At 42.2% G+C, this 14,173-nt stretch overlaps 1 long non-coding RNA gene across 1 annotated transcript in view; it reads right to left on the bottom strand.

The window, feature by feature from the left end:
* LOC138513098 (uncharacterized) overlaps positions 1-12,595 on the bottom strand; it is a 62,500-nt gene extending 49,905 nt beyond the window's left edge. The window contains exons 1-2 of the long non-coding RNA XR_011281701.1: positions 12,520-12,595; positions 11,808-11,882 (exon numbers count right to left, since the gene is read on the bottom strand). This is a non-coding gene — a long non-coding RNA (uncharacterized lncRNA). The remainder of the gene's footprint in view (positions 1-11,807; positions 11,883-12,519) is intronic.
* Between the last annotated feature and the right edge of the window lie 1,578 nt (positions 12,596-14,173).

Here is a 14,173-nt window from a genome sequence, read left to right as displayed (position 1 = left end):
GGCTTGTTCAGTCAGTGATAAAAGTAAGACAACGTCGCCCCAACCCGTACAGCCTGTGGAAGTGCCGCAAGAGGTGTGGTCAAAAGTGGCAGTAGATATTATGGGTCCAATGGACACCTTGGGTGGAGGTTTCAGATATTTTGTGGTGTTAGTGGACTATACCTCTAGGTGGGTGGAGGCCACGGCCTTGTCCTCGGTCACCACTGAGAAGGTGATTGACTTCTTGTCAGCAGTGTTTGACAGGGAAGGGGTTCCGGCTGTACAGCCCTTCTGTCGCACGGCCAGCTTCTGCCTACCGGCGACCTCTATCGGTGGATATTGTGGTGAGGGGCCAATCAGCGAGCTGCATATAGCTGAATCAAAAAGCTCATTCAAAATAATACAACGGATGCGGACGCCATTACTCTTGTTGCCTGGTAACATGGAGGGGAACGCACACAAATGGCTGCAGGGCACCAATATAAGTTGCTGCAGGCTGATCACTTCTGCCATGGGGTTGTCGTAGTGAAGAAATATTATTTCAGTGAAGAAAAAAGCAGACTGTTGCATATGCCTTGCACACTCTACGTATTGGGCCGGCTGGTCCTGAGGGAGCCCAGCGGCTCTTAGAAATGCGGAACTTTAGAGGGAGAGGGCTCCTGCCCTCTCGCTTTTAAGGAGCGATGGTGAAATGAAATAAGGCACAGACAGGCCCTTATCGTACGGCCCTTGTGTCGTACGACTGGCTTCCGCCTGCCAGTGACTTCTATTGGTGGATATTGTGGTGAGGGACCAATCAATGAGCTGCATATAGCTGAATCATGAAGCTCATTCAAAATCACACAACGGATGCCATTGTTCACGTCGCCTGGTAACACGGATAGTGCTGGGGAACGCACACGCATGACTGCAGGGCACCGACATAAGGTGCTGCAGGCTGATCACTTTTGCCGTGGGGTCGTCGTAATGAAGAAATATTATTTCAGTAAAGAAGAAAGCAGGCTGTTGCATGCCCCACGCACACTCTTTGCATATTGCGCCGGCTGGTGCTAAGGAAGCCCGGCGGCTCTTAGAAATGCAGATCTTGGAGGGAGAGGGCTCAAGCCCTCTCGCATTGAAGAAGCGACGGTGAAAATTGATATTCTAGTTATATTCTCACGATGGACAGCTGAATGAAAAACGTGTGCATGGCCCTGCTGATGGAAATTAATTGCTTTATTCGTTCTACCACACCCTTTTATTCCTGATCCAAATGCCCTGTGGTCAATGGGGGGCGCTGTTGCTCCCCTCCTACTGCTATATTTTGGCATTGCCGCATTTGAGCCCCCTCGTGCATCATACTGTGTCCTTCACGATCACGTGTGTTCATAAACTGTCTGGAGAGCAACTTCATGCCCATGACAAAAATACTCCCTTGCAACAATTATTGGACTCGGTTTGGCATCCCTTAGCACCTGACCTTTGCTCCATGAGCTTCTCTGCCCAACAGTGAAAATAAAATCCAATTAAATGGATGCTGAATCTTTTAGCTAAACCATGATACTTTTGCAACTTTCAACACTGACCAGTCCCAATATGGCCATCCTCTTGCTCCCTGCAGCAACTAACGATGCTACTAAATACATTTCAACCTACATAATGAACTCAGGCCCCAGCTACCGGCCCTTTTACATAATACTACAGGTGTACTAAGCCAAGTTCCCTCTAAATCTATCCCTCTGCATATGTGTTTTTCTGCACAGCCCCCACCCTACCAGCTCCCTAATGTGTGCCACAACTATTTACATACTCTAATTCCCCGGTGACGCCACCAAACCATGTGACCACCGCATCATTACCTGGGCCTAAGTCCTTACTAAAATACTTTTCGTAGCTTGTGCTTACGCCCCCCTGTGGAGCGCCAGATCTGTATCTTTACAGCCTATATTCAAAGAGAAGAAGGACACAGTGTTTTTGATGGAAGGCAGTTCCATATATGCAGGTAGAGTGTCCTGCATAGGGAGTTCCCTTTGGGAATGGGAGTCCTTGTTTTCTAAGGGGGAAGTCAATCCCAGTGAGGTCCCACTTGCCCATACCCCTAGGGAGGATCTTGCACAGGTTGCTCACCTCCCTAGCCTCAAAGAGGGTGGCTACCCCTTGGGGAGAAGGGACGAATACTCCCGACACTTCACATAGGACATATGATAGTGGTGCCTGACAAATGCCTGATTAACACCTATACACAATCCAAAAGTGTTAGCTTTGCTAATGCTTGTTTAGAGGACTTCAAGTACAAAGCACAGATGTAAAACACACATTTTACAATACCAGCAGCACATTCAGAGCTGCAATTAAGTCATTAACTCTCAGAAGCCTGCCTAGAAATAACACTGGCAGGCCCTATGCAGCACAACATGTGATGTTGCTGCTTGACAGTACCAGCTCAAAAAGATACCCAGATGATGTGTTTGATCAGAGATGAGCAGGTACTGTGTGGGAATGGCCATAGGGATTATCATGTGAATGGGCTGTCAGTGGGAGAATGAATAACCAAATAACCCACAAGCTGTGACCCTCCTCGAATCCTATCTCCCTCCTATTTGTATTACAATGCAATATTTTGAGCTCATACGTGGTGCTGAAGCGCCACCTAATAACCTACACTAAGAAAGAAACAAAAGCAATAGATCAACAAAAGCAACAATTTAGGAAACCAGACAGAAGACAAAACAGGACTACTTCATAGATGACAAGAAACAATTAACTGCGACCATAGAATTTCATGGTCATCAGGTTATGGAAAGAAGATTGAAACCTAAGGACGAGAGGTTAATCATTGCAGTAGACTGTGTACGTAATAGAATGGTTTACGAAATGTATGCAAATACCAGAAGAAATCAAGTGCCAGATTACAGAAAACTTGCATGGTGCCAGTGCAATTTTGCATGCTACCAGCACCACGGAAAGGTTTTCCCTAGTGAAAGAAACATGGGGCCACATTAGAAAACCTTTGCACCATGGCAAGTGTAATTTTGCATGATAGCACTAGGGCAAAAACTGTCCTTGTGAAAAAAACATATACTTTCAAAACATCTTTGCACCGGGTCAAACTTTGCCCTAGTGCTAATACCACTCTGTATTAGTAGAAGGGCAAAGTTTGCCCTGGAGCAAAAATGCATTGAAAGAAGAGGTTTTTGCCCAAGGGAAAGCTTTGTCCTCATGCTAACACCAGGCAGAATTTCAGATGTAATAGTGCAAAACTTTCTAATATGGCTGAAATGTGTTTTGCTTCAGGGAAACACTCTGCCCCAGTGCTAATACCATGCTAAGTTGCACTTGCACCAGTGCAAAGTTTCTGCAATCTGACCGTAGAATGTTTCCTATTGCACTGCACGACTCCCAAGAGAGTCACGTCTTGTATGTGCGGAATTGTAAACAGCAAGACCCAGAACGGGAGTGACACTTTGGCTAGGATTACTTACGAAGAGGATTATTCGGAAAACATGCCATACAGAATTACAGGAATTGGTGATGACGTCATTAGTTTGCCTTCCCCAATAGCAAATGATAAGTAACCGAATCTAGAAAAAATAAAAACGAAGAAAAACACAAATCTTCAAGGAAGGATGGATTGGTTCCCAGGAATTACTAGTTCTTCAACATGAAAAGGCGGAAACTCACAAAATTCCAGGAACTGCAATTAAAAAAGAACATGATGTGAAATAGCAAAGCAAAGGAAATGTCAATTGTATGAGGTGCACCAGGGCGTATAAAGAAAAGCCTGCATGTACACAAAAGCAGGCTGTTTGTGAAAGAGAGGCATGCGAGCTAGAAACAACAGGCCACCTTTCCTGGAGGACACCATTTCACAAGGAACTGAATTGACGCTCCCAAGCACTCACTTATCCAAAAATAATGGAGCAGACCTAAGTGTACGAAGAATAAGCTGTAATTACTTTACTCATAAAGTAATTCGGACGCTAGAAGGTACGAGACGTTCTCAAAAAACTCCCATCATACAAGAGGTTATGAACCAAACACAATGCATTGTCATAATTATAAAAAAAACAATACTACAAACTGCTGATTGGATGTTAGAAAGAAGACACATATATCGTTCTATATATTACAAATACTGGTTGCCCAGTCCCTAATCTCTGGACCTGCCCGTGGTCCTTCCCACCAGGTGAAACTTCACATCATGAGCATCATTGGAACAATGTTTGATTGGCTGGCACCACAATGTGCTGAAACTATTACAGAAATGGTGCACCATTGGTCAATTGTTACTCATATAGCCTTCAATGTTGCACTTGTCCACAACATCTCAGTCATATTTTAATCTGCAGGGCGGGATTGAAGCGTTGTTGTGGGCAGAAATAACAAATTTACTCCAATGCCACTCTCTCACGCCAGGCCCCAATCTCCCAGACAGTTTGCCAACCTTAGACAGTTTGTTGTGTCCTCCCCGCAGCACACACTGTTTAAATCATACAGTGAATTGTTACTTTATCGTGGTGCGGGTCAATAGGCAAGGCCTATTTCTTCCATGTATTCATCTTGCTACTGTGTTCTTCATGTTCGCACTAAACCTCTTCTACCATGGGGGGCACTATGTGTTCATCTTGTTATTGCATCTTTGGAAATGCTACTGTGTGCACTTGGCAATCAAAGCTATGTGTGGTTCTCTCTGCCTTCAAAAGAAATTAACTAATTATTGCATATCTATGCTGAAACCTTGGGAAGACCAATTCATGCAGTTTTATCTCCCTATAGTGTCCTTCATCCATTCTCAGCCTTGGCATCCTCATCCTTCCAAACACCATTGTGTACCAACAAAATCTCTATTCAGAATTTTAACCTCCACTGCTGTGTCCTTTAACTACAAGTCTTGCAGGGGCTTGCTCACTCAAATTGGCAATCCTCTTGCCATGTTCAGTGTTCTTGTATGTACCCTACCTAGCTATGCATGCTGCCATTTACTATGTTCCCTCTCTGTGTATTTAGCAACCTAACCTTCCCTATAATGTAACACGAGTTCCATAAAGTGTGGCAAAACTAACTGTATCGTACTTGTGTTATAGTTCACCAAACAACATGGCGGCAGCAGCAAACTATTCCAGCTTTCTTATTCTATATGTCCTTTCCCGTTTTGGGACTTCTGGGGGCATGACCTTGTGTGTTGCTGGTCGTATCTGCACCATCACATTTCCCCCTCTGGTAAATCTTTTGACCAACAACCCTCTTTCTGTCATCCTGTCATACCCATCCTTTGGAACACAAGCTCAACATACCCCCCTCAAGAAGCCTCTTCTTTTTTTTGTGAGTCACAGGTCAGAAAGCAGTATTCACCATCTCCTTTACAGTACACCCAGTGTTGAGTGTAATTCTCAGGATCGAAAGGGGGTATAAACCTAGTGCCAGGAGGTCAAATTGGTTGTTCTATCGGGACCAATCTAATCTCTTCTGTGCCAAAGGAAGCATCTGTCTGTGTACCAGTGTGTACCAGGTGAGCAGTACTTCTTAAGGTACCAAGTGGAATGTAAGGGACATCATGTGTGTTTGTACATTTGTTTCCATACTACTTTACAATATCCCAATATTATCTGTAGAATGCTGAGCCCTATCAATAATACAAGAAGGAGAGGCACTACTACTTTAAATATTTTATCCAACCAGGTTAGCACCCATGAGAACATCAAATTGTACTAGTCCTCAACGCCTACTTTACTACTCTCCTTCTCCTTAGTAGTATGTAACGTGTGCAGGGCCGATATGGGATCTGTCAAACTGCTGTTATCTTTGTCATTTGCTGGTGTTAGCATACAGCAACACACCCCTATTTTTGTATAGACCCCTCCCTCCATACCCTTTAGGAGGTCCAACACATACCTATTCTGGGCAGCAGTCAGTCTGACCACCTTTATTTCTTCCATAATGGCATTCAGACCTTTCTCTACAGCTGCAATAACTCCCACCTAGTAATTTGAATCCACTTTGAATTCACTGCCACCTGTATACCAGGGGTAAGTATACATGTAAAAAATACAGCTGCTTTGCTGAACAGCCTGTATTTGGTTGGTATTGCTGCTAATTTATTTGCAAATTCTTGTGAGAAATAATTCTCTCTCTTGCTACTTTGTAAACCCAAACTTTTACGAGCTCCTTTTTTACTAGTCACATCCATTACTGCTGGATTTTTGTTGGTTGCTACAACATGGCTCTGAGGCGCCACCAGTCCCGGCGAGTCTTGGGTGGTAAGAGAACAAATACCATTTCTATTTGCTGGGTGATGCATGTATGCCCACGTACCAAATGACCAATAATGGTCCATCAACACTGTTGTGCCTAGCCGCATATCATGATACGTTTACACCCTGTGTTATTTCCTTTTATGATAAAGGTGAAAACCAAAGAGATTAAACGAAAGCTTCGCTCTTGGCTACGAGCCTATCGATTATCCAAAAGAGAGCTCAGTGGCAAAAATTTGCCAAAATACTCTGCAGTAAAAACAATAGCAGAATATGGCATTTCCTATCTCAAGCTAGGGGTGAGAAGAAGCTTAAGATCTTGAACCCTATTTCTGGTGAAGTATGGGTAAATTACATCTCCAATACATTCTATAAGGAGAATGCTGATACAACTAGCCTACCTGTGGGGGTAAAGTCTTGGCTACTCAAACTTAGCCATAATATTATAAAACAAATAATTTTGAATCTAATGTCCTCCAATGACCCGGGTCCTAATGGATTAGCCAACTCAGTGCTAAAAAAGGATCTAAATGATTGGGCTCCGGTACTGCCCACACTATATTCCCGCATTTGTAGAACTTGCCTGGTTCCTTCCTCGTGGAAAAAGTCGGTGCTGATCCCTGTGTATAAAAAGGGAGAAAGGGGGTCCCCCGCTAATTATAGGCAACTGTCTATGCTTGATGTCACAAGTAAAATCTTTACGATTCTGGTACTCAAAGAAGTAGAAATCTGGGTTACAGAAAACCAGATATTACATTATGCACACAATGGATTTAGACCTGGGGCAAGCACCACCCATAACATTCAGGTACTTGACCAGCTGATTAATACTACCAGTAACAAGAAGAGCGCACTGTACATTGCCTTTATAGACTTCAGTAGTGCATTTGACCTGTTGGTGAGAGACATTTTGTGGTCAAAACTTAAAGCTATGAATTGTCCTGCCTGGTTAATGCACATACTGATTGCACTTCATATCAACACCTCAACTAAGGTCCACCTCAAAGACAATGGAGAAGTGTCTGCTACAATTTACACCAACATAGGGGTAAAGCATGTATGCGTAACTGCACCCATGTTGTATAACCTCTACATTGCCGACCTGCTAGTGCGTATGGCTTTAAAATCCAACTGCCCACCTAAATTGGGCGATACTCCAATCTTTGGCATGCTCTATGTGGATGACCTAATTCTATTTAATCGTACATGATCTGGCATAAAGAGCAGGCTCAAAGAGTTGTCAGCCTATGCTTCCCTTTTAGGTTTGATTATCAATCTGGAGAAGACTAAAATAATGCCGATAGCTAGAAAAGGTCCTAGCCGGACTGGCATTGACACTGAACTGGGCACTATTGCAGTGGTGGACTCCTACCCATATTTGGGGCTGGACTTCAAAGCTCCAGCTAATCATGAAGACATAATTAGGCATACAAAATGGCAAGCCAAGATGCTCATACTACAGGCTTGTAAATTTGGGAAGGGATCGGCTGGCTTTAGCATGGCAGGAATCTTAAAACTTTACCAACAGTGTTTTGTACCTGCCATTCTCTATGCTTGGAGGCGCTGATCATGCAAGATCTGAAGTGGTTGAATATCTTGGAGGGTCACTTTTGGTGAGCTGTGCTGGGATTAGGTCCCTCCTGCTCGGTACAGTACTTACGTCTGGAGTTGGGCCTCATATCTTTGAAAAGTATGGCTCGACGTGCGAGAGGTGCATTCTATCTTCAAGTTCCTGCGATCCCAGATGTAAATTTTTGAGCCTGGCTGGGGATAATTATGAGGCTGAGAGACATCCTTGTGGCCGCAATTTTAAAGAACTAAATGAGTCCTTGTTCATGGAGATTGATTGGCCTTATGAGAATAGATACATCTGCCCTACATCCACCAGAAAAAATCATTTGAAGAAAAATTAAACAGGTGGGATTGGAGCTTGAACTCTATCCATCTGGCTAAATTAAGTGGAATTGAGGCAATATCCCATGTAATATATAAATACTGAAAGCCCCAGCCTTACCTTCTTTTGTGTCCGGCACCAGATGTGAGGCAATTCCTATTAAGGCTTCGGACCAACCAGGTCCCGGTTTTAGCGATCATTGGGGCCCATGTGAAGATACTGATGGAGGCCAGACATTGTCGGGTATGTCAGGCTATAGGAACGCTGGAAACTACTAGACATGTCTTAGCCCTCTGTCCAAAATTGGGACCAATATGTATGTGCACATTTGGAAAATGGGTCCACAATTATGAGACCATAACTGGGGTAGCCTTTTGGGATAGTTGTCTTAACTCTGAGTCCTTGGGACTCGAACTTGCTCTTTTTAGGGTGTGGTCCCATGTTAAAACCTTATTTCGGGATGAACAATGAGGATCACGGAACGACGATACATACATTCCTATGCACCTTAATGTCTATATACTTCATTCCATGTTATTATTTTATTATTTGACATTTTATTTTTCACTTTATATTTATTGATCTGTTTATTCTGCTGTCATTTAACTGTATCATATTGTGTTATGATGTTTTATTTGACTTTGGATTTTTGGATGTACTAGTTTTGATTTTTATGATTGTTCTTTTGATTTGTATCTTGTATGTTCTGTATGGACTAAGAGATATATATATGTTGTGTAAAATCCTACATTTTGGATTAAATCACAATAAAGTATTTATTATTTCCCATTTGCACTGTTCCATTGTATCTGAAACATAAGAAAGGGCATCCAATTCTTTGTATGTGCACGGGTTCTGATTTCACATCCACCCATGTGAGCAATTTTGCAAATGTTTTCCAGTCAGCTCAACACGTATCATTAAGAAATGCAGCTGTTTGTTTAGCCAAACCAACCATCACGTCTGCTCTGCATGCCATTTACCCTTTTAACCATCCTCCTTTTGTAAAAACCTGTCCAATTATGTGTAGTTGTGGTCTTGTCAAGCAGCACAGTATTACTGATCCTGAGAAGTGTGTGCATTTTTTAAGATCTTGTGTTCTATATGTTACTTCACCTCTATGTGGTCCTTGCAGTTTACAAGACATGGGTATATTCTTTGATCCCAATCTGTCTGCAATCCTTTTCTGCTTAATAAAAGCATCATTATAGGGAGAATCATCTCTTTCTACCCATTTAGAATATGCCCAATGTCCCTGAAATAGCCCTCTCGACTTGCAAAATGAGAGATGGAACAAGCAATGGGCTGTGCGTATTGGTGCTTCCTGTGCTACAAACAGCCTGAGTGCACTCATGGCGTGAGGAATGAGAGTGCAAACATAGCAACTCTCATTCGGATCTCTCGCTACCCACGTCTTGCTTATGGCTGTACCATAAGTTACCGTTTCTGAATTAAAACCTTCATACTTATTTATTAGTGTTAACTCTTCGTTAAATATTTCTCTTTTTACTTATATACTTCTCCTACTACTATTTTCTACTCCCTCCTTCATCATATACCTACTACATTCAAGCCAAAGGAAAGAAAGAGAAAAAAGGAAAATTACTATACACATTGCTATCCATGACAATTTAGTCATCATTAAGTGACGTCTCCTATATTGTGGTAAACCGGATACTGAGTCTGTATGGATCACTGGGCGTCCAAAATTAAGAAAAGTAACGTTCAACATGGATCCTCTTCCTCTTTGCCTTGCTCTGTGTCATTGGACAGGGGGCGCTGCTGTTGCTCTTCTTGACATCGCCTAGGTGGAGCCATCCCTTTATTGCACGTATCTTCACAGCTGCTTCAGTGGCCCACTGCACAACAAGCAGTCCGGTAAAACGTGAAGTGTTGTGAATTGCTTGTGTTCTTTCTGGTGTCATCGTTCTTCCTTTTGATGATAATATATGTCCCAAATAAATTACTTCTTTCTGACAATACTGCAATTTACCCTTGACCACCTTGTATCCCTTTTCTGCTAGGAAAGTTAGAAGTAATACTGAATCTTGCCCTCACTGATCCTCTGTGGTGCTGCACACCAATATGTCATCAACATATTGTATGATGTTGCTTTGTGTCTTTATGCTGGCCAAATCCATTTGTAATGCTCTGTTAAACACACTGGAGGATTCACAGTTCCCTGAGGTAATCTTGTGTGTTGGAATCTTTGCCTGTGGTACGTAAACGTAGTGAGCTATTGGGCCTCATTCCGAGTTTGCCGGTCTGGAAATAAGGGTGGTGGTAGCAACTTACTGGCACAATTTCCGGACCAGCAAACTACAATCTGCCTGCCAGGGCTTTTGCATCCAGCAGGACTGACCTGCCAGGCACAACGGTCCCGGAAAGCAGAATTGTCATGGAAGCACCAGCACCGTTAGCAACGCTGCCGGTGCTTCCGAGTACCAATTCCCGTGGAGTCCTATGGAACTCCACCGGAATGGGGACTAACACTTTCTGGTGCCTGACTTCCCAATCCACCTGGACTTGTAATGTCCTGGTGGCACCAGGAAGGCAGGCGCCGGAAACAGTGTTACAGGGTTGGCGGCAACTCGCCAGTGGCACCAGTGTGTTACAGCCAACCTAGTAATGAGGCCCATTGTGAGTATGCATGGAATGGAATGGGAAAAAAGCATTTTTAAGATCAATCACTGTGAAATGTGTGGCAGTGGTGGGTATGAGCAAGGAAGATGGGGTGAGTAGCATAGGAGTAATTAACTGTGGGTTGTGACCTAGCACTATTGTGTAGCACGAAAGGAGAATGGGCTACATACCCTATTATTCTGTCATTGTGCTGGGCATATATAATGCACTGAGAATTGTGTGATGTCTCTGTAAACAACAAAGAGGAAAGGCAGACTAAACTGGTAGTATCCTGTCTTGGCTCACAGAAGCCACATTTAATGTTAGGATCGAGGGCTAGGTACTGGATGGTCTTGTTGTTGGCAACTATGTAAAGGAAAAGAAGACAAAGAAGATAGGGAAATACTATCTATCCCAGCCTACCTATGTGACTATCCCTAGACGGCACTGTTGTTCTGCTTATCTAATAGTGGATAAGGACATTTAAATAAATTCTCCTTGTTCTAATTTTCTTTCGACTGCAGTACCGGTTTGTCTTATACGTAGTCATATGCAAGACAGGAATTACCAGTTTTATACCTTACTTGGACATTAAAATTGTTCAGTAGGATGGTTGTCGAACAGTATTGTGGCAGTGATTACTTTATTGGCCAGTACTGTAGGAACAACAAATCCCTATTAAAAATGCTCTGATTATAGAGTTAAAACTATTATACTCTATGAAGATCTTGTCTCGGGGACTGCAGTAAAAACTATTTTGCAATCTCCCTCTTTCTGCCAACCGGTTTCAGTGGACTCTCTGATTATTGCCACCTTCTTCAGGACTGTCTTCGTAATATTTATGTGGGAATTGTCCACGTCTCTGTGTGGTGTGACTTTCTCAAATACAATCACACTAATTCCGTGTCCAAAACACTAAAGTTATATTGGAATGGTCCCACCTTATTTGGTTTCTGGTGACATTCTGCCCCTTCAAGAATTAAGAGGGAACAATATCACTATTGTGATCACCTTTTATGTTTTAAGTTTACATTTGCCATCAATTAAGGAGCACAGATACGTAAAAGATAGAGGATACTCACATGTCATTCTTGTAGCTACAGTTTTGTTTAGGTTGAATGTAACTCATAACAATGAGGGTTCACACTGTGAGCTTCCTGTAGGAAAATGGAAGAGATGTAATGGCCCATCAGGTTAGGAATACTAATAATGCACTACTGCTTAATGTTATTGTAGTCACTTGTTGGCTTTATTCTTGAATTTGCAAATTATTGACCTTTGAGCACTGTATTGCTAATGAATTAAAATGTCATTTAATACTTTAGCACTATGTACGCCATCTATATTACACTATTGGTTGCCATACCGTCCCTTGTATTGCAAGGGCTATCGGTGTTGTGAGTGTCATGTTTCTTAAAAACAACTCATGGTGATATTGGGTGCCGAAAGCAACCCATTATCTTACTCTGCATTAGCATATTTGTGTTAGTTTCCTCAGCACTGCCCGTTACAAAAGGGTACATCAAAGTACAAATGAAGGCTGCCATTCTAACTCGAGGACCTCCCATACATGCTTGAAAAGTGGGATCTATGTCCTGGTTTACAGTAATACAGGCACTTATCTTTCCTTACAGTGCCGCAGCACTGCTAGTTTGTAATAGTTGAGAGAGGAGTGTTATGGTTCCATGTAACACTTGTTAACTTTTGTGCCTTGCTGTGTATGACACACAGCGGTACAAAGTAGAGTGTAATGCTCTAAACTATGCAAGCATAGACAGAATGTTCTAGGCTTACCTATGCTTGTAGGTCTGTCATTCCCAACGGAGACAGCATTGCTGCTCATCAAACGAATCGTTAGATTCTATTTCTTGTGTTCGTAAAAAGGACTATCGTTGCCATGGTTGCCGTATTGCTCACACCGTTGTTTATTTCCATGAAACACAATCCAAATGGGCACCATATTGGAATGGTTACTGTATCCATGTATTTGAGTCTTATAGTGTACCATTCTGTGTTTCCACAAGTGGAGATATCACGGTTTTATTGAATTTATTGAGCCAGAACTCCCAAACATTAGTGTTTAATATTCTACTGAGAGTTTTTTCACACTTTGTTATGCAATTTAGGATGGAAATGTTTTTTTATTTTCATTTCTTTTTTCCGCTTTTTTTTTAAAACTGTTGTGGTACAGGCATCTTGAGAAGAAATTATTTGAAATCTGAAGTTTTATACGTTTTTGTTTCTATTGCAAAAGTACGTTCAGATTATTGAGTTGCAGTGAGAGGATCACAAGTATCCATAATACACTTGAGGACTGGTGATAGAGTAATGGATAAGTAATATCCATACTGCTAGTAGTTATCTAATGTAGGTGGGTGCTTTCTTGCCTCTAAAGGGTGTACAGGTGAAAGATGTGTCTAATTTTGCAGCACGCATCTAGTAATAGTATCTACAAAGAGCTGGTGGTAGTTATAAGATATATGAAGAAATAATTCCTCAGAATGTATTTACAAGTATCTTATAAGGTAGTGATAGTCTACCAGTTTATGGGCTCATTCAGACCACTGCAGTCAGTTTTCAATCTGAAAATCCAGCAAAGTTCCCGTTTGAGTAACGGGGCTTGTTTGTCTCCTCGTCTTGGTGGAACTTTCTCTTTTTCTACGATAGTGCCGGTTAAGTCTTCTTCCCTATGAGCTTTCTGTAGAAAATGTTCCACTAGGAGTGCATTTAGTTTCTTAGCCTGTATACACAATTTGTGTTCTTGGATTCTCTTCTTGACTGGCCTAGCCATCATGCCTATATACTTAAGGTCACAAGGGAATGTAATCAGGTTTATTACATGGCAAGCATTACAGTTAGTGAGAGAGAGTTGTCTCCAGAGAGTGTGTAGCCTCAGGTCTAATGTTTTGGACCTGAATGTTTGTGGGCATACCGAGCATTGACTGCATGATGAATGACCCATTGGTCTAGTGGAATTCACTTTGTTGCTGTTTGCGTTGCAGGATCTCGTCCTGGGTGGTAAGTACTTTACCAAAGAGTCCATGATGTTTTGTCATCGTTTTATGGTGAATTGTGGGGGCAACAACAGCATTGAGCCCACATTCAGGATAGGCCATAATCTTAATATCTCTTTCTTCACTTTATTCAATTGTGAAGAATAGCTCTGTAACATGATTCTCTTGTTGTTGACTTATGTTTTGCTCAAGTGTGGTTTCTCCATGGATATTTTGTGCATGTTTTTTGTTTGTTTCAGGAGATTTTTTGGATAGCCTCGGTCATGCAGCCTATTTGCGAGTGCAGTTGCTTGGTCGTCGTATTCTGTTAGGCCTGAACAGTTCCTACAAAATCTCACAAATTGGCCAAAAGATAAATTGAACTTAACTGTTTTAGAGTGGAAACTATCAAATTGGAGTATTGAGTTCCTATCCGTTCGTTTTTTAAATACTGT

Source organism: Ambystoma mexicanum, chromosome 12 (assembly GCF_040938575.1).
Source record: "Ambystoma mexicanum isolate Mex_15411 chromosome 12, UKY_AmexF1_1, whole genome shotgun sequence".
Classification (NCBI taxonomy): domain Eukaryota; kingdom Metazoa; phylum Chordata; class Amphibia; order Caudata; family Ambystomatidae; genus Ambystoma; species Ambystoma mexicanum.
This window is presented reverse-complemented; position numbering and strand designations above follow the sequence as displayed.